The sequence below is a fragment of the Erinaceus europaeus genome, chromosome 1, assembly GCF_950295315.1.
Source record: "Erinaceus europaeus chromosome 1, mEriEur2.1, whole genome shotgun sequence".
Lineage (NCBI taxonomy): Eukaryota > Metazoa > Chordata > Mammalia > Eulipotyphla > Erinaceidae > Erinaceus > Erinaceus europaeus.
The window spans coordinates 51,113,355-51,134,176 of NC_080162.1; positions in this window are offsets into that span (position 1 = coordinate 51,113,355).

The following is a 20,822-nucleotide window of genomic DNA, read 5'->3' on the forward strand; positions in this document are numbered from 1 at the left end:
AATAAATATTTAAAAAAAACCCCCAAAACTAAGGATCTTTCTAGCATCCTTCCTCTTGCATCTCATGGAGTGATAGATCAATGTCCAAAGTGGCTGCTTTGAAAACACATTTCATTTCTCTGTCACTGAATAGTAATGTGAAGTTGGTCAGGTTGTTTCTCTGAATTTTAACAACTGCATTTGAAAAAGAAGAGAGTTGAACTCATAGGGGACAAATACATGCATCTCACCATATTTATAAGTATGAGCCACTCACTGCCAGGTCACCATTCAACTTCTTCCCCACTGGGTTTGGGTTCACAGTAGAATGTTTTCAAAAAAATTTATTAGTGATTTAATAATGATTGATAAGGTAAGTGGGATAAGACGGGGTAAATTACATACAGTTACTGCCACCAGAGTTCCTTATCCCATCCCCTCCATTGGAAATTTCCCTATTCTTTATTTTCTGGGAGTATGCACCAAAGATCTTTCTTTTTTAATTTTTTTTTATTTAAGAAAGGATTAATTAACAAAACCATAGGGTAGGAGGGGCACAACTCCACACAATTCCCACCACCCAATCTCCATAACTCACCCCCTCTCTTGATAGCTTTCCCATTCTCTATCTCTCTGGGAGCATGGACCAGGGTCATTGAGGGTTGCAGAAGGTAGAAGGTCTGGCTTCTGTAATTGCTTCCCCATTGAACATGGGCGTTGACTGGTTGGTCCTTACTCCCAGTCTGCCTCTCTCTTTCCCTAGTAAGGTGTGTCTATGGGGAAGCTGAGCTCCAGGACACATTGGTGGGGTCTTCAATCCAGGGAAGCCTGGCCAGCATCCTGGTGGCATCTGGAACCTGGTGATTGAAAAGAGAGTTAACATACGGAGCCAAACAAATTGTTGAGCAATCAGGGACCGAAAGCTTGGAATAGTGGAGAGGAAGTGTTAGGGAGGTACTCACTGCAAACTCTAGTGTACTTCTGCTTTCAGGTATATATTTTGCAGTAGTTTATGGATACCTGTGAATATAAGCTCTCTCTCACAGAAACTGGTGTATATCTAGGTTATGGGACTTTGTTAGAAAGTGAACCACCTGAGATGAAATTAGAGTGTACTATAAAAGGAAAGGTCTCACCTGAGTAATGAAGCTGAAGGGTTGTCATTCCACATGTGAAGTTTCTGGACACAGTCTGAGGTGAAGCATGTTGAGGTGGCAATCGATGTGTTGGTTAGGTTGTGATCAGCGGATGCAATATGATTTGGTATGGATTGGGATAGGCATACGGGAAAGTGGGCCCTATTCAAGGGTTCCAGGGCTGGGGGAAGTGGGGCTCTATAGTGGAGATGTGAGGTTCCTGCTGTCTTAGAGTTCAAAAAGACAATCGATAGTTAATATTATCATCACATTATTTGTTAATTGGGTTAACTTTGACAAGTCCTTTTGTTATGGTTTGCTGTACAGTATCCAGTATCTTGTATATAGCTATGCTATTGGTTGCTTCTAATCTACTTGGTCTAGGCTTTTGAGAGAGTCCGCATATCAAATACACAGCCTATATATTAAAAAGATTCAGTTTGTGTTTTGAAAAACTTTGAGACATGCAACTGATTTTCCCCCTCTCATATTAATTAACTACTGATTTATATGTCTACATTTTGCTAGGAGTGTACATAAACACCATTCCCACCACCAAAAGACTGTGACCCATCCCTCCCACCCACTCCCAACCCCCACTGTCACAGGAAGCTGCATGTCTACCCCTCACCACAGGGTTTTTACTTTGGTGCCCTACTTAAAATTTGGTCAGGTCCTGCTTTTAGTTTCCCTTTCTGTTCTTCTTTCTCAACTTCTGTTGATGAGTGGGATCATCCAATACTCATCTTTATCTTTCTGACTTAGCTCACTTCACATAATTCCTTCTAGCTCTGTCCAAGATGGGTCAGAGAAGGTGGGTTCATTGATCTTGATAGCTGCATAGTATTCCATTGTGTATATATACCACAGCTTTCTCAGCCACTCATCTGTTGTTGGGCACCTGGGTTGCTTCCAGGTTTTAGCTATTATGAATTGAGCTGCTATGAACATAGGAGTACACACCTCTTTTTGGTTGGGCGTTATGGAGTCCTTGGGGTATAACCCCAGGAGAGGAATTACTGGATCATATGGAAGGTCCATGTCTAGCCTTCTGAGAGTTTTCCAGACTGCTTTCCACAGAGGCTGTACCAATTTACATTCCCACCAGCAATGTAAAAGGGTTCCTCTGTCCCCACAACCTCTCCAGCATTTGTTGCTGCTGTCCTTTTTGATGTATGCCATTCTTACAGGAGTGAGGTGGTATTTAGTGTTGTCTCAATTTGCATTTCTCTGACAATCAGTGACCTAGAGCAGTTTTTCATAAGTTTTTTAGCCTTTTGGATCTCCTCTGGAGTGAATGCTCTGTTCATATCCTCTGCCTATTTTTGGATGGGGTCATTTGCTTTTTTGGTGCTAAGTTTGCTGAGCTCTTTATATATTTTGGTGATTAGTTTATTGTCTGATGTCTGGCATGTGAAGATCTTCTCCCATTCTGTGATGGGTCTCTCTGTTTGTTTAATAGTTTCTTTGGATGTGCAGAAGCTTTTCAATTTGATGTAGTCCCATTGGTTTGTTTCTGCTTTAGTCTTCCTTGCATTTGGGTTTGATTCATCAAAGATGTCCTTGAGGTGTAGGTGGGAGACTGTTTTACCAATGTTTTCCTCTAAGTATTTGATTGTTTCTGGTCTGACATCTAGGTCTTTGATCCATTTGGAGTTGATTTTTGTTTCTGGTGAGATAAAGTGGTTCAATTTCATTCTTCTGCATGTTACAACCCAGTTTTCCCAGCACCATTTATTGAAGAGAGCCTCCTTTTTCCATTTAATCCTTTGGGCCCCTTTATCAAAGATTAGATGTCCATAGGTGTGGGGATTTATTTCTGGGCTTTCAATTCTGTTCCACTGGTCTGTGTGCCTATTTTTGTTCCAGTACCATGCTGTTTTGATGATGATGTCTTTATAATATAGTTTAAGGTCTGGGAGTGTGATGCCTCCATTTCTGTTTCTTTTCCTCAAGATGGTTTTGGCAATTCTAGGTGTTTTCAGGTTCCAGATAAATGATTGTAGTGTTTGTTCTTTTCTCTAAAAGAAGCTTGGTGGAACTTTGATGGGTATTGCATTAAATTTGTATATGGCTCAGGGGAGAATATTCATTTTGATGATATTTATTCTTCAAATCCATGAGCATGGGATATCTTTCCATTTCTTGGTATCAGTTTCTGTTTCCTTGAGTAGCGACTCATAGTTTTCAGCATATAAGTCTTTCACTTCTTTGGTCAACTTTATTCCTAGGTATTTGATTGATTTTGCTGAAACAGTAAATGTGAGTGATTTCTGGATGTCTTCTTCAGATTTAGTGTTTGCATAAAGAAATGCCACTGATTTTTGTACATTGATTTTGTAGCCTGATACCTTGCTATATTGCCTAATAATTTCCATAAATTTTCTGCTGGATTCTTTAGGTCTTTCTATGTATACTATCATATTATCTGCAAATAGTGAGAGCTTGAATTATTCCCTTCCAATCTGTATTCCTTTGATTTCTTTCTCTTGCCTGATTGCTATGGCAAGAACTTCCAATACTATGTTGAAGAGTAACGGTGACAGTGGACACCCCTGTCTAGTCCCCGATCTGAGGGGGAATGCTTTCAGTTTCTGTCCATTGAGTATGATGTTGGCTGTAGGTTTGCTATATATAGACTCCACTATCTTGAGGAATTTCCCATCTATTCCAATTTTTTGTAGAGTTTTGAGCATGAATGGGTGTTGGATCTTGTCAAAGGCTTTCTCTGCATCTATTGAGATAATCATGTGGTTTTGGCTTTGCTTTTATTGATGTGGTGAATGACATTGATTGACTTATGGATGTTGAACCAGCCTTGCATTCCTGGGATGAATCTCACTTGGTCATGATGAACAATCTTTTTGATATGTTGCTGTATCTGGTTGGCCAAGATCTTGTTTCATATTTTGGCATCTATGTTCATCAGAGATATTGGTCTGTAGTTTTCCTTTTTTGTTCTGTTCCTATCAGCTTTTGGTATCAGGGTGATGTTGACTTCATAGAAGGTGGAAAGGAAGGGAGTATTCCTGTTTCTTCAATCTTATGGAATAGCTTAAGAAGTATGGGTATTAACTGTTTCCTGAAAGTTTTGTAGAATTCGCTTGTGAAGCCATTTGGTCCAGGACTTTTGTTGTTGGGGAGATTCTTAATAACGGTTTCAATTTCTTTGTCTGTGATTGGTGCATTCAGATTTTGTCGTTCTTCTTGGTTAAGTTTTGGAAGGGTATATGTTTCTAGGAATTGTTCCATTTCTTCCAGATTCTCTAGCTTGGTGGCATATAGTTCTTTATAGAAGTTTCGCAGGATTCTCTGGATTTCTGTGGTGTCAGTTGTGATATCTCCTGCATCGTTTACAATTCTATTAATTTGAGTCTTCTCTCTTTTTTCTTTGGTGAGTCTGGCTAAGGGTTTGTCAATTTTGTTTAATCTTTCAAAGAACCAACATTTGGCTTCATTGATCTTTTGTATGGTTCTTTTATTTTCGATGTTGTTTATTTCTGCTCTAACTTTAGTGATTTCTGTCCTTCTGGTTGCTTTAGGGTTCCTTTGTTCCTCTTCCTCTAAGTCCTTCAGATGTGCAGTAAGGTCATTCATTTGAGCTTCTTCTTGGTGTTTAATATGTGATTGTATGGCTATAAGTTTCCCTCTCAGTACTGCTTTAGCTGTGCCAAATATTTTGATAGCTTGTGTCTTCATTTTCATTTGTTTCCAGGAATATTTGAATTTCCTGCTTGAGTGAGTCTCTGACCCAGTGGTTCTTAGGGAGTATCTTTTTATTTTCCAAATTCTGTTTCTTTTAATAATTTTCTGTTTGTTGTTAAATGTTAGTTTTACTCCACTGTGGTCTGAGAAGATATTTGGGATGATTTCAATGCTCTTGAATTTATTGATGCTGTCTTTGTTGCCTAACATGTGGTCTATCCTTGAGTATGTGTTATGTGGATTTGAAAAGAAGGTGGATTCCAGTTTTTTGGGGTGGAGGAGTCTGAAAATGTCCAAGAGGTCTAATCTGTCAGTCTTTTCATTCAGTTCTCTTGTATCTTTATTGGTTCTCTGCTTTGTTGATCTGTCTAAGTGTGAGAGTGGGGTATTGAGGTCTCCCACTATTATTGTATTACTATTGATGTATTTTTGAAAAATTATTTCAGTAGGTGCTTGATGTATTTAGATGGTCCCTCGTTGGGTGCTTAGATGTTAATAATTGTTAAGTCTTCTTGGCTGATTGATCCTCTAATCATTATGTAATGTCCTTGCCTATCTTTTATTACTTTATTTAATTTAAAATCTATCGTGTCTGAGATGAGAATGGCTGTTCCTGCCCTTTTTTTTGTGGTCTGTTAGCCTGTATGATAGTTTTCCATCCTTTCACTTTAAGTCTGTGTTTATCTTGTTGTGACAGATGGGATTCTTGCAAGCAGCATATGGTTGGGTTATGTTTTCTGATCCATCCCCCCACCCTGTGCCTTTCGATGGGTGAGTTTAAGCCATTGACGTTTATTGATATTATGGATTTAATGTATTGTAGTGCCATTGTTCAAAAAAAAATTTTTTTGTTTGCTCTGATATATTGCCAGTATTATAGTGATGTTCTTGTTTATAAGAGGTCTTTTAGAACCTCTTTCAGGGCCAGTTTGGTGATGGTTGCCTCCTTTAACTGTTGTTTATCTAAGAAGGTTTTGATACCTCCATCTAGTTTGAATGAAAGTCTAGCAGGATAAATTATCCTTGGTTGAAACCCTTTTTCATTCAGGGCTTGATAGATATCTTGCCATTCCCTTCTGGCTTTTAGAGTTTGAGTGGAGAAGTCTGCAGATAATCTTATGGGTTTTCCCTTGTATGTGACTTTTTGTTTCTCTCTTGCAGCCTTTAGGATCCTTTCTTTATCCTTACTTCTTCTCATTGTGACTATGATGTGTCTTGGTGTCTTCAGGTCTGGGTTGATTCTGTTTGGTACTCTCTGGGCCTCTTGAATCTTGATGTCCTTTCTGTTATTCAGGTCTGTGAAGCTTTCTTCTATTATTTCCTCTAGAATGTTTGCTTCCCCTTCCTCTCTTTCTTCCTCTGGCAGGCCAATTATAAGAATGTTACTTCTTTTGAGATCATCCCATATGTCTCTGTTGTTGTTTTCAGTGTCTCTCAATCTCTTTTTAAGCTCTTTCACCTCTTTCTTCATTTTCTCTAGCTCATCCTCTGTCTGACTAATTCTGTTTTCTGCTTCTGTTAGTCTGCTTTCCCTTGCCTCAGCTTCTTTCCTCATTACAGCTATTTCAGCTTTCAGTTCTCTAATTGCCTCAAGATAATCAGTATTTTCCTTGGGGGTCTCAACTGTTGTTTCCCTAATACTGCCATTCCTTTCCTCCAATGTTGTTTTCATTTCTGTGATTAATAAGTTTATTATTACTTGCATACTTTTCTTATCTATGGTTACTTCTGGCTGATTTGTAGTTTCTTCTGGGCTCTTGTCTTCATTCATTGGAGTAGCAGTTTTATTTGTTTTTGATCTACCCATTTTTATTATTTATGTGTTTCTTTTTTTATGCTCTGTTGTTCCTTAGTTGTTGTGTCTTGAGTACAAGTAACACTGTACTAAATACCTTTATGACAATTGCACTCACCAACCTCAGGAATTACAGTAGCAACTGAAGCAAGTATTGAAGTAGTTTAATCATTACCAGTTAGCCAAACAATTTCTCTAGTCCGTGAAAAAATAGTAACCAATTGCCAGTGAAGAAAGAGAAAAGAAAGGATAGCAAGAATAGACAGTTATGCAAATCTACTATCCACTGTATATTCTAGGGGTAACAAGAGGGGAAAGGGAACTAGAGCAGAGATACACACATAGAGAGTCCACTCTGAGTCAGATTTCTTCCCCAAAATAATTCACAAATTCAGAAACGCAAAGAAGAAGGAAGAAGTGTATGACAAGATTAAAAAGAGAGAGAGAGAGAGACAAGAGAGTAAAAGGGAAAAGATAAGAAAAAGAGCTGTAATTAAAGAGCAGTAAAAGGAAATTCCCAAATGTGTATCAGTGAATTCAAAAAAGCACACTGTTTGTTGGTGTGGGGGCTGGTGGCTGTGACTTTGGAAGTTGTAGGATTAAGGAAGAAGGGATTACAAGAATGAAAAAAAGAAAAAAAAAAGAGAGAGAGAAAAAAAGAAAAAGATAAGAAAAAGAACAGTCATAAAAGGGCCGTGAAAGGAAAGGTTTTTTTTAATGTATTTATTTTTAATTATTTAATTAGCTATGCGGGTTGAGGTGGGGAGGGGGTTGGCTACTTAGGAAGAAAATATGCCAGAGGTTTCAGAAGGGTATAGACTTAGAATTAATGATACTCCCTGGTGGGACAGGAATTTGGTAAAGAAGTGGAGCTCCTAGCAGGGGATCCTGCTAGGAGCTGGTCCCCAGGGACTCGTTATGGGGGGCGGGGGGGGGGGGGCGGGAAGGAGGTATGCTTGAAAATTAAAAGGAAGAAAAAAAAATTTTTTTCCCCTTTTTTCCCTACTCTAATTCTTAACCCAAATTAAGTTATAGTCACCTCCTTGGTGACTATAACTAGGACCCCTTAATGGCTGGCCTACTAAAAGCAGAAAATCCTTCCGTTTCCAGGAGATGTGGTCAGAGCTCATCTACTAGCAGCTTCTCAGTCCGCCATCTTCTGGGAAACCACCCCCTTAAGCTTTTTTAAAGGATTTCTCAAAGATGAAAACTAGCTCCAAGTCCTTTTGATCCAACAAGAGCTGTACTCAAGGATGTCTTGGGATCCGCCCTCAGGGTCACGGTGGTCCCCGGAGACTCCCAAGAGAAAGCCCCCGAGCTACAGTGCTCCCTCCCGGTCCTCTGCCGGCCACCCAGCAGCACTCTGCAACTGGTTGAGGAGCCGCCTTCCCGGGCCGGGCCGAGGACAGTGCCCAGCACACCCGCCTTGCCTGCCACAGCCTGGGAAGCTAGTCTGCGCCACCTCTACTCTAATTCTAAACCCAAATTAAGTTATAGTCATCTCCTTGGTGTCACCGCTAGGACCCCTTATTGACTGGCCTACTAAAGGCAGAAAATCCTACCGTTTCCAGAAGATGTGATCAGAGCTCAAGCCACTAGCAGCTTCTCAGTCCGCCATCTTCTGGGAACCTCCCCAAAGATCTTTCTTAAGGCTAGAAATATACCTATAACCTTGTAATTCTTTCCCTGGGGATGTATCCTAAGGAACCAAACACACCCATCAAAAAAAGATCTGTGTATACCTATGTTCATAGCAACACAATTTGTAATAGCCAAAACCTAAATACAGACTATGTGTCCAACAACAGATGAGTGGCTGTGAAAGTTGTGGTATATATACACAATGAAATACTACTCACCTATTATGAATAATGAATTCACCTTTATCTTATTTTGGTAAAGCTCATGGAGCTTGAAGGAATCATGTTAAGTGAGATAAGCCAGAAAGAGAAGAATGAATATGGGATAATCTCACTCATAGACAGAAGCTAAGAAATCAGAACAGAAAGGGGAAACACAATGTAAAACTTGGACTAGGTTTGGTGTTTTGCACCAAAGCAAAGGACTCTGGGGGCACGAACCTCTCAGGTTCATCATTTGGGTGATGGGCAAACAGTTCTTTGGTGATGGGAGCAGTATGAAACTATATTCCTATTAACTTATAGTCATAAAAACCACTGGTAATTCAATATACCAGGGGAAAATACATTGACTATTTCAAGTTCTATAATTGACTACATTTTAGTCTGAGTATATATTTCTTTAGTCTAAGTGTTTAATGTTCAAATTTGTAAACTGATTGAATTATGATTTTGACTTTGGGATTAAATTATTTGAGCAGTTCTAAATATAAGGTTTTTTTTTTTTTTTTTTTTTTTTTTTAAGAATCCTTTTGAGTCCAGAGTGCCAGGCAGCCATGATACTTTAGCTGGAATTAGCACTGAAGATGAAGCTGATTATCTGTCTTGGCACTAGATGATTTCTGAGTTCCTTTCCAGTTCTAACTGTTAAAGGAATGGGGGAGGGGGGCTAGGGACAGCCTCTTTCTCATTCTGAGAATTCACTATGCCAATCTCCACAAAGAATTGATGGGAAAGCATGATTATTCAGGTAAATTAAACTTTATTAAAAACAAAACATGTTAGGGATAGAGAGGGGGGAGAATAAGAAGCAAGACTGAAAACTGCTCACATGTTAGTCCTGGGAAAGAGAGAGAGAGCAAGAGAAGAGAGACTTACATGGTTGTGGTCTCGGCCAAAGAGAGAGCAAACACCCTCAGTTTCTAGGGTGTAAATTAACAACCCCACCCGCACCTCCGAAGCCACACTTGTAACCACTTCTATCTCTTGAGTGGTCCTTCCTCCCTTAACATTCCAGCCACACCCGTAACCATTCTCATTTCTGGGCGGTAACTTCTGTAACTTCTTCAACATAACCTCCTCTGATTTCTGGATTTTAAAAGGTTAGCAGCCTGGGAAACATTCTGCAAACTATTATAATCCTAAAGGTGAAACAGGCAGCATAATTTAGGATACTCAGGGCATTGACGGGGCTCAGAAAATTCTTTAAAGTAGCTTTTCTCACTTTGGGCTATAAATTAGAATCATTTTTTAAAAAATGAATTACAGGTATATTATACATATAATAAAAGTGGATATATCTTAGGTATGTAGCTTGTTGGATTTTTACACACACATATCTCCATGTAACCATTACCCCAATCAAGATATAGAAATTTTGCTGCACCACTGAAGGCTTTATGTCCCTATCCAAATAATATTCCAGAGGAAGTCATTATTCTGTTTTCTATTACTACAGATATATTCCAATGGATCTTGAGTTATATATAAAGTGTGTAGAGTTTTGCATCTGAACTTCTTTTACTCAACCTAATGCTTTTGAGATTCATCCATGTTGTTGAGTACACTGTTAGCCAGTGCGAATATTGTTGACTACTATTCCCATGTGCATCTATCACTTTATCCATCCTCATTGATGGATGCTTGAAGTTTGCACTATTATGAAGAAAGCTGCTCTGGGCTTTTTGTACTTACTCTCTTTTGGTGACCAGATAGACTTACTATTCTAAGAGTGGAATGGATTGCTGGGTCTAAGGGCAAATATACAGTGACCCTCATCAATTGTAGATTCTATACTACAGATCTGTTTGGTGGTGGCTTGGTGGTTGAGCCCATGTGATACAATGAGCATGGACACCGGTGCAAGCCCCCAGTCCTCACCTGCAAAAAGGAAGCTTTATAGGTGGTGGTGAAATGTTGCAGGAATCTCTCTTCCTCAGTATCATCTCCTTCCCTCTTAAATGACCTCTGTCACTATCCAAAATAAATAACTTAATTAAATAAAAATAGATAAAAATGTAAAAATAAATTAATTAACTTAAAACTATATGTAGCCCCACCCTCATCCCTAAAAGTTTCTGTCATGCAGCTCTATATTCATTTGCTCACAATTACAGAGTAGCAGAAAATTGAAGTTACTCTTTTCAGTTGAAGTCAAATAAGGTAACACTCTGCTTTCTTGTTTTAGCTCTTTGATATAAACAACCACACAAGGACCCAGTTCGAGCCCCAGATCCCCACCTCCAGGGGGAAAGCTTTATGAGTGGTGAAGCAGGTCTGCAGGTGTCTCTCTGTCTCTCTCCCTCTCTATCTCCCCTCCTCCTTTCAATTTCTGGCTGTCTCTATCCAATAAATAAATAAAGATAATAAGAAATTTAAAAAAGAAACTTTAAAAAAATAAAATACATGTATTAGATTAACTTCACTCAGGTATTTAGAGTTTTAGTGTCGCTGGCCATGGGCCCAGTGCTCTTGAATCAATAGCATGTATAGAACAAGGTGTTTTTAAACACAACCCCACATAAAACAAGTTTATATATTATTTGACTCATATAACTATTCTGACCAGAGGCTCATAGAAGCAGAAATTCAGTATTCACTAATACAGTGTTCATGGTAACATTGTAGACCATAGCTAGCATGGATAATGAGAATTAACTGTACGTTCAGCTTTAGTAAAAACTACCCAATAACTTGCTAAAGTTAAGTGTACCACTTGGAGAATATTAAAAACTCCCCTTGGCTAGTCCAATCAAATTAGCATCTCTGGCAGGGAGATCCAAAGGCAGTCACTGAAAGAAATACCTCTCCAGATTTCTTTCCACAGCAGCAACTGCCATTTCATTTTGATCCACTGTTATAGATTATCTGAGTAGGATAGGTCTTGAGCAAAATAATAAGTGCACAAGGACACAGGTTCAAGTGGCACGGGTGGGGGGGTTCATAAATGGTGAAATGAAGCAGGACTGGAGGTGTCTCTTTTATCTCTCCCTTACCTCTGGATTTCTTACTGTCTCTATTCAATTAATAAATAAAGATAATAATTAAAGAATTTTAGACAAAAAAAGAAAAATGAAATATAAGAAAGATCATAGCACAGAACATAGCCTGTATGTATAAATATTACTCAGTAAATAGTTGCCACTAGATTTGGGTTCTTTTGCTCTCTGTGCATGTAGTTTGTGCATATAAAAACATATAATCATGGGAAGTAAAGAATTGCTTGCCTGGAAAATAAATAACAAAAACTATCCCCATAGTAAGCAGAACCTTTCTCTAATCGACCTGGGCTTGATTATAAGAGCAAAACAACTACTTAGCCAACAGACATAATTACCTACCAGACACAGGTGCGTCTTTCAGCGCTATAAGAAGAAACCAAGGTGAGGACAGATTTCCAAATAGTTTCTTATTATCAGGAAATCAGCATTTCATTCTCTAAGAGCCAGCAGCAGTAATTTCCATGGTAATCTGCTCAAATCTAGCCAAGCAAATTCAATTTTCCACTACCCCCAGAGGATGCATTCTGTTGTTGAAGCTAGTATACTTACCAGGTTAAAACATACACTTGTAAGGTGCAACTTTCATTTCTCTAGATAGTCAGGAGCTGATAAAGGTATTTTTATTATGTGGGTTGGGCACCATATGAAGGCGTTGAAGTATTTATCTCAGGATGGAAAGTCCTAGTAAACAGTTGTACTTAGTGTTGAATTAGTACTTGTTGAAGGGATCTTGTTTAATGATTTTCCAAAAGTGGTTTTGAGAGCATAGGATCTGAGTCACCTGGGATCTTGTTGGACACACAGGAATTGAAGAATCTCCCCAGTAGGGATGCCAGCTAAAGACAGGATACAGGTAAGTGAGAACTTCAGAGATAAACAAGGCTTTTTACCTTTTTTAAAAAAATTTTTATTTATAAAAAGGAAACACGAAAAAAAACCCATAGGATGAGGGGTACAACTCCACACAATTCCCACCACCAGAACTTTTTTAAGCCTAAGTATATTTCATATACTACATGTAGGCTAAGTATTAAAATATATGTTTGCTTATATTTTATTTTATTTTATTTATTTTTTATTTTTGAGAGAGATGTAGTGAAAGACACAGAAACACCAGAGCACTGCTCAGCTCTGGTTTGTGGCGGTGTGGGGGATTGAACTTGGGACTTCGGAGCCTCAGGCATGAGAATCTCTTTGTATAACGATTATGCTGTCTACCCCCCCAAAATAAGTTTTTATCTGAAATTCAAATCTAATGGGGAGTTAGATTTTATTTGTAAATATGATAGCTTGATGCCTCCCAACCTATGAAATCTGAAATTCTGAGCTACAGCCCAGCACAGTGTGTTCTTCAGGTTATTTGATTGCATCCTAGAGCTTTTGGACCATTGTTCTGGCTTTAGTTTTTTGTTTTAGAATATTGGTCTAGGAAAGGATTAATCCTACTATCTTCTCATCTCAGTGGTTGGATTTTACTTGCAAGAAGTAGGTGAGAACCTGGTGACTGAAAAGAGAGTTAACATACGAAGCCAAATAAATTGTGGAGCAATCATAGACCCAAAGTTTGGAATAGTGGAAAGGAAGTGTTAGGGGGGTACTCGCTGCAAATTCTAGTGTACTTCTGCTTTCAGGTATATATTTTGCAGTAGTTTACAGATACATGTGAACATATGCTCTCTCTCTCTCACAGAAACTGGTGTATATCTAGGTTTCGGGACTTTGTTAGAAAGTGAGCCACCTGAGATGGAATTAGAGTATACTATGAAAGGAAAGGTCTCACCCGAGTAATGAAGCTGAAGGGTTGTCATTCCACACGTGAAGTCTCTGGACACAGTCTGAAGTGAAGCATGTTGAGGTGGCAATCGTTGCGTTGGTTAGGTTGTGATCGGCAGATGCAATATTATTTGATATGGATTGGGAGAGGCATACGGGAAAGTGGGCCCTATACAATGGTTCTAGGACTGGGGGAAGTAGAGGCTCTATAGTGGAGATGTGAGGTTCCTGCTGTCTTAGGGTTTCAAAAGACAATCGATAGTTAATGTTGTCATCACATTATTTGGTAATGTTATAATCACATTATTTGTGTTAACTTTGAAAAGTCCTTTTGTTAGGGTTTGCTGTACAGTACCCAGTATCTTGTATATAGCTGTGCTATTGGTTGCTTCTAATCTACTTGGTCTAGGCTTTTGAGAGAGTCTGCATATCAGTTACACAGCCTATATATCAAAAAGATTCAGTTTGTGTTTTGAAAAACTTCGAGACATACAATTAATTTTCCCCTTCTTGTATTAATTAACTAGTGATTTATATGGCTACATTTTACTAGGAGTGTACATAAACACCATTCCCACCACCAAAAGACTGTGACCCATCCCTCCCACCCACTCCCAACCCCCACTGTCACAGGAAGCTGCATGTCTACCCCTCACCACAGGGTTTTTACTTTGGTGCCCTACTTAAAATTTGGTCAGGTCTTGCTTTTAGTTTCCCTTTCTGTTCTTCTTTCTCAACTTCTGTTGATGAGTGGGATCATCCCATACTCATCTTTATCTTTCTGACTTAGCTCACTTCACATAATTCCTTCTAGCTCTGTCCAAGATGGGTCAGAGAAGGTGGGTTCATTGTTCTTGATAGCTGCATAGTATTCCATTGTGTATATATACCACAGCTTTCTCAGCCACTCATCTGTTGTTGGGCACCTGGGTTGCTTCCAGGTTTTAGCTATTATGAATTGAGCTGCTATGAACATAGGAGTACACACCTCTTTTTGGTTGGGCGTTATGGAGTCCTTGGGGTATAACCCCAGGAGAGGAATTACTGGATCATATGGAAGGTCCATGTCTAGCCTTCTGAGAGTTTTCCAGACTGCTCTCCACAGAGGCTGTGCCAATTTACATTCCCACCAGCAATGTGTTGTAGAGCCAGATGTTGTAGTGCGCGGGCCGCAGAGAAGAGAGAGAGAGGGTCCGGAGCGAAGAGGAAACACAAATCTTTATTCGCGCTGGTACCTCAGAGTTGGGTGTTAGAGAAGCAGGTTGGGCCACGTGGAGGTAGATAAAATGGCCGCCTCATGCAGTAACCTTTCCTGCGTCTGAACACCAGAGTGGAGCGCCGGCAAGAGAGCGAGGTGCGGAAAATGAAGGGTTTTTATAGGAGTAGCTTTCGCGAGAATGGGAAGGGGGAGGAGTAACCATAGCACTCCAGGATAGGATGATAACTCTCGTGAGAATGGGAGGGGGGAGGAGTAACCAGAGCACTCCAGATATCAAGGGGATATAGACAATGTCCTGAGGGCACAACATGGCTGAACAGGCACTCCGAGAATGTCCCAACTCTCCAGGGAACTAGCAGTAGCCTGAGGGGACAACATGGCAGATGTGACTGCATTGGCACAATTTCCCAGCAGCAATGTAAAAGGGTTCCTCTGTCCCCACATCCTCTCCAGCATTTGTTGCTGCTGTCCTTTTTGATGTATGCCATTCTTACAGGAGTGAGGTGGTATCTTAGTGTTGTCTTAATTTGCATTTCTCTGACAATCAATGACCTAGAGCAATTTTTCATATGTTTGTTAGCCTTTTGGATCTCCTCTGAGGTGAATGTTTTGTTCACATCCTCTGCCCATTTTTGGATGGGGTCATTTGCTTTTTTGGTGCTAAGTTTGCTGAGCTCTTTATATATTTTGGTGATTAGTTTCTTGTCTGATGTATGGCATGTGAAGATCTTCAGTCACCAGGTTCCAGATGTCATCAGGATGCCGGCCAGGCTTCCCTGGACTGAAGACCCCACCAATGTGTCCTGGAGCTCAGCTTCCCCAGAGATCCACCCTACTAGGGAAAGAGAGAGGCAGACTGGGAGTATGGACTGACCAGTCAACGCCCATGTTCAGCGGGGAAGCAATTACAGAAGCCAGACCTTCCACCCTCTGCAACCCACAATGACCCTGGGTCCATGCTCCCAGAGGGATAGAGAATGGGAAAGCTATCAGGGGAGGGGGTGGGATATGGAGATTGGGTTGTGGGAATTGTGTGGAGTTGTACCCCTCCTACCCTATGGTTTTGTTAATTAATCCTTTCTTAAATAAAAAAGAAAAAAATAAATAAAAATAAAAATAAAAGAAGTAGGTGAGATATAAACCCATTTTTCCCCCCTCAGGTTGGTATAAAGTAACTCATCCTCTACTTCCATTTGTTTCTGATACCGGGCAGGTCCCTATTTCTAGACTCAAGCATTGAGTTTCTCACCAGATACAGTGAATGCTGCAAAGCTCAAAGTTCCTGGAGTTCATCAACAATGTCCTTTGCAGTTTTCAGGGGACCTGAACAGTGACCCAACAGGCTAGCTAGCCTCTTATGTCTGTGACTTAGTGAAATTGAGGTATGGACTTTGTTTCCTTTGCCATCAAGCCACAGTTTGGAAGGTATGAAAGGCCTGTCAATTTAATCAGGTTATAATTAAATATAATTGCCATTTCAGATTTCTTTCCACAGCAGCAACTGCCATTTCATTCTAGGAATCCACTGTTATAGATTATCTGAGTAGGGTAGGTCTTGAGCAAAATAATTAGTGTCTGAGTAATAGTGATACCAGTAGCTACAAACAACATTTCTTGAGCACCTATTACATGCCAGATATTTGCTAAGTACATTACATAACATGACATTTCATTTTCATTAGTAAGCCCTTTGAATTCAGTACTATTTTAAATTAAGGAAGCTCCATTGCAGAGCAAGTAATTTGCCTGTGATCTCACAACTAGGCAGTAGAAGATTTGAATTTCATTTGTCTAAGTATGGGAGATAGGTTGTTTAAGTTACTATCTTTACTGGGTTAGCTGGTGCTTTAAACTGTAATGCTCATTGATTTCCTCTCAGGAAACTGACATTAATTAAATGTCCCACGATAGATACTATATCCAGTGACCTACAGTGAGTCTCTTGTGCACAGGCATTGTATTTGTACTTGTAGGGATTGCTGTGGTGTTTAAAGAAGCCTTAAACACAGTCCTACACTCAGGTATTCATGGATGATGGAGCAGTATGTTTGAAATAATAGCCAGTATCTCTCATCTGTCTGTCTGTCTGTCTGTCTGTCTGTCTATCTATCTATCTATCCTCCTTTTTTGATCAAGCTCCTGTGCACTCAGCTAAGGAATAGTGCAGCAGAATGTAGAAAAGAAAGAAGCCTCTCTCCTTGGATCCCTGAATTTTGGAGGTTTTGATACTTTGGGGTGTCGGACTGACTTCCAACATGCATACAATATTTAGGGGAAAATGCCATAAGAGGAGAAATTCTTTCCTGTTTTAAGACCAAAAAAGGTATTTTTATATTGAGAAATAGGGAGAATGATAAACCATAGAGGTTGATGGTTCTTGGTCCTGCCTCCTGAGTCATGTCCTTGGGATAAAGTAAAGTATCCAGATGGTTGTGAAGACTAATGGAGCACTTCTAAGGTGGGGCCCAGAAAGATGGCAAGTCTTCTGGGTAAAAGTATCATTGTTGGAGGTTGGTTGGTTAGACTCTGGGTGCTCTTGTACAATTTCTTACAATTCAAGATAGAACAGTACCAGAGACTAGACTTTGATGTATACAGACCCAAGGGACCACTGAGGAGAACAAAGGATGTCTCATGGCAACATGTCTAAACTGATGTTCTCTTTCTATATGGAGGGAGGATCATCAAGACCAGGTAGCTCTTCTCTTGTGATTTTAGTAACATTACACTCATCCCCCAACTACAAATTTAGATTCCATCCCTAGGAAAGAGAAAACAATACAGTTGATTGAGGAAATTTTTCTGCCATGGAGGATGAATGGGAATTGGGAACAGGAATAGAGAAAAGTGGGCAGCTACCTGGCTCACCTGTGTCAGGGGAGTCATGAAACTCTTTGGACTTGGTGGAGAAGATCACAGGGGCTAGATGAGAAAGGTTATCTTTGCTTTTCATTGTCTGACATTTCAACAAGTTATAGAAAAACAAAAATGACTTAAATAACTCTTGTCCATAGAAAAAAATAAATGAATAAATTGTGTCTGATGGAGATGAAGTTTATTTTTTGCCCAGTGGATATTTGCCAATTTCACATCTGTTTTCAAATTTATTTCAGTGTTTATATTGTTTTGTATGTGGGTGTTTTTAAACATTCTCTTTTGAGCCAACTATGACATCTTCCTGGTTCCCTCATTAGTTGATGAGTGAGTCAATCTTAGACATATATTCATTTTATTTTTTATTTTAATTTTATTAGTGAATTAATATTGATTTATAAAATTATAAGGTAACAAGGGTATAATTCTACACCATTCCCACTGCTGTATCTCTGTTCCCTTCACTAGAAGATACAGCAGTTCTCCAAAGTTTGCAGATATGGATTAACTATTATTTCTACAACTACCTGTCTGTATTTGCCCATTCCCCCCTATGGTTCTATCTTCTTTTCCTTTCTAAGTCACACCTACACCTATTACTACTTCTGAATGTCCTTTTCTTTTTTCCCCTTCTCTTTTTGGATACTGATGGAGTATCCAAAAAAAAGATGGAGTTGGAGTTCAGAGACCTCTGGTCATCTGCCCCCTATCACTTCTCTCCCACTGGGAAGATGAACCAAAATCGTTTTGAGGGTGCAGGAGGTAGGACTTCTGGAATTGCTTCTCTGCTGGACATGGGCATTGTCAGGTCAATCTATATCCCTAGCTAACATAGAGTTGGATAAAAATATTGTCTGAGAAGATGGTGTCAGAGTCAAGAATAGGGCTAAAAAGTTGGATTAAGGCAAAGAGTAGCTCCCAAACTTGAAGAAGACATATAGTCATTTTATAACTATTATGTGAATCATATTTTTAGAAATCTGTAATATATATATACCCTCTGACACTTGTTTGAGATTCTTGTCTGCCCCAGGCATATTTATGGAGGCAGAAAGGGCATAATAGTGGTGTTGAAGAAGTCCTATTGCTTCTGATTCAGCTGAAAGTCAAAACTTCCCATGAGTGTCCACCTCTGGCTACAGTTGTTGGGGGCCAGGATTTCCAGGATGGAGATTCTCTCTTATCTGCTCACTGAGAACTAAGCTAGCTATTCGTCAGAGCACCTACAAGGGGCCTGCTGACCTCAATGGTCTCAGGGTAGCTGAGTTCTTAGATAACCCCTTTTTGCCTCCTCAAGGTGAGCATCTCAATAGGACCTGCCTGGAGCTTCAGGTCTTTTCTTCTCTTGGCCTGGAAGTGACTCTGCGCACACTTTCTGTCAACAGTTTAAGAGGCTAGTCCAGGCTAGTCTAGGCTAGTCCAGGCTCAAAGGCAGGTGGTGCAGACTCCTCCTATGTGAGAGGAGTGCTAAACAGTTGGCAAACTAGAGAGCTGTAGTGTGGATTTTTCTGGGTTTTGTGCTGTGTTAGATATGTTGGTGTAAACTTGGGAGAAGATCACCAGATGTTCCTTTCAGCTAGAGAAAGAACCAGGGTTCATTACAGTGGTTTTGGGGAAATGTGTATCTCCCTTCTGTTGTTGGCCTAGTTTTGGTTGTGTAAAGTCACATTAGAGAGTTTCCTTTAGTCAGTCAGTAATCAGTGAACACAGAAGATGGCATTGTGGACATGGCCTAAGCAAAAAGTTATTAAATTCTTGAATGAACTTGGGGTTCTGAATTCTAATAGCCTCTCATATGGTACTGATGCTGCTGGGTCACTGACCCCACATGGACCAGGAAACAGCTAAATTAAGACTTCACAAATAGGTTTCTAGGCTAAATTCTGTCAGTAGTATTTTTTTTTATGTGAACCACAGGCTGAGTGCTTTTTTAAAAATGTATTTCTTATTAGTGTTTTAATGTTGATTTACAAAATTGTAAAATAGGGTATAATTCCATACAGTTCCCACCATCAGAGTCTCATCCCTGCCATTGGGAGTTGTAGTAGTTCTCCCAAAATTGGCATGGGCTGATTCTATAAGTATATATCTATATATCTTTCTATATATTTATGTGTGTGTATATATATATATATATATATATATATATATATATATATATTTCCCATTTTTTAAATGGTCCTTCCTACACTTCCTTCCTTTCTATTTTCTTCTTTCTTTCTTTCTCTCTTTCTTCCCCCCATTTTTTTTTTGCCTTTAGGATTATTGCTAGATCTTGGTGCTGGCACTATGAATCAACTGCTCCTGGTAGCCATTTTTTCCTCCCCCCTATTTTGTTGATAGGACAAAGGGAAATTGAGGGGAGGGGAGGAAATAGAGAGGGAGAGAGAAAGACAGATACCTGCAGACCTACTTCACTGTTTGTGAAGCATCCCTCTGCAGGTGGGGAGTTGGGGCTCGAACCCTAGTACTTGAGCATGGCACTGTGTGTCCTTAACTGAATGTGCCACTGCCAGTCCCTCCAGCTTCACTTCCTTTCTAAGTCACCCTCTTACTACTTCCGGGTGACTTTTTTTTTTCCTCTTCTCTCTCAGATAGGAGAAACATTGCCTACCTTCTTCTGGTGTTTTCCAGATTCACTTCCCTTTCATTGCTGGTATGAAAACAAAATTCCTGGTGACAAACTCTTTGGGTCCTGGTAGACTGGAGATTCAGAGTACTCTGATTTATTTCCCCTATCATTTATCCCTCTGGGAGTATGAACCAAAATTCTTTTTTTTTTTTTTTGAGGTGCAGAAAGTGGGAATTCTGGCTTCTGTAATTGTTTCTCTGCTGGACATGGGTGTTGGCCAGTCAGTTTATACCCCCAGGCTGAGTACTTTAATTTTTTTTTCTTTGTCATTGGCAGAGCTTCGATTTTTCAGATTGAGAGACAGGGCTGGAAGACAATTCACCGAGTAGAGAGTATACTACCATGTGTGAGAATCCAGATTTAGGATTTAGGAATCCAGATTTTAGGCCATAGTCATTATATAGAAACTGCTGTATAGGAGAAGCTTCACTCTAGTGGTGAAGTGGTACTGCACAGAGAGAGAGAGAGAGAGAGAGAGAGAGAATGAGAACAGGAAGTAGAGGAATCATCTAGGTACAGAGTCCCAACAATAACCATGATAATCAAAGCATGAAAAGAGATAAGGATCCCCACCTTCAGGGGAGTCGCTTCACAGACGGTGAATCAGGTCTGCAGGTGTCTTTCTCTCCCCCTCTCTGTCTTCCCCTCTTCTCTCCATTTCTCTCTGTCCTATCTAACAATGACAACATCAGTAACAATAACAACAATAGTAACTACAAAAAAATACATGAAAAGAGAGACAGATATGAAGAGAAAGAGGTAAAAATACCTAACACCAAAAATTTCTCCAGTGCAGTGGGGGCCAGTCTCAAACTTGGATTGTGCATATAGCAAAGCAAGCTCACTAT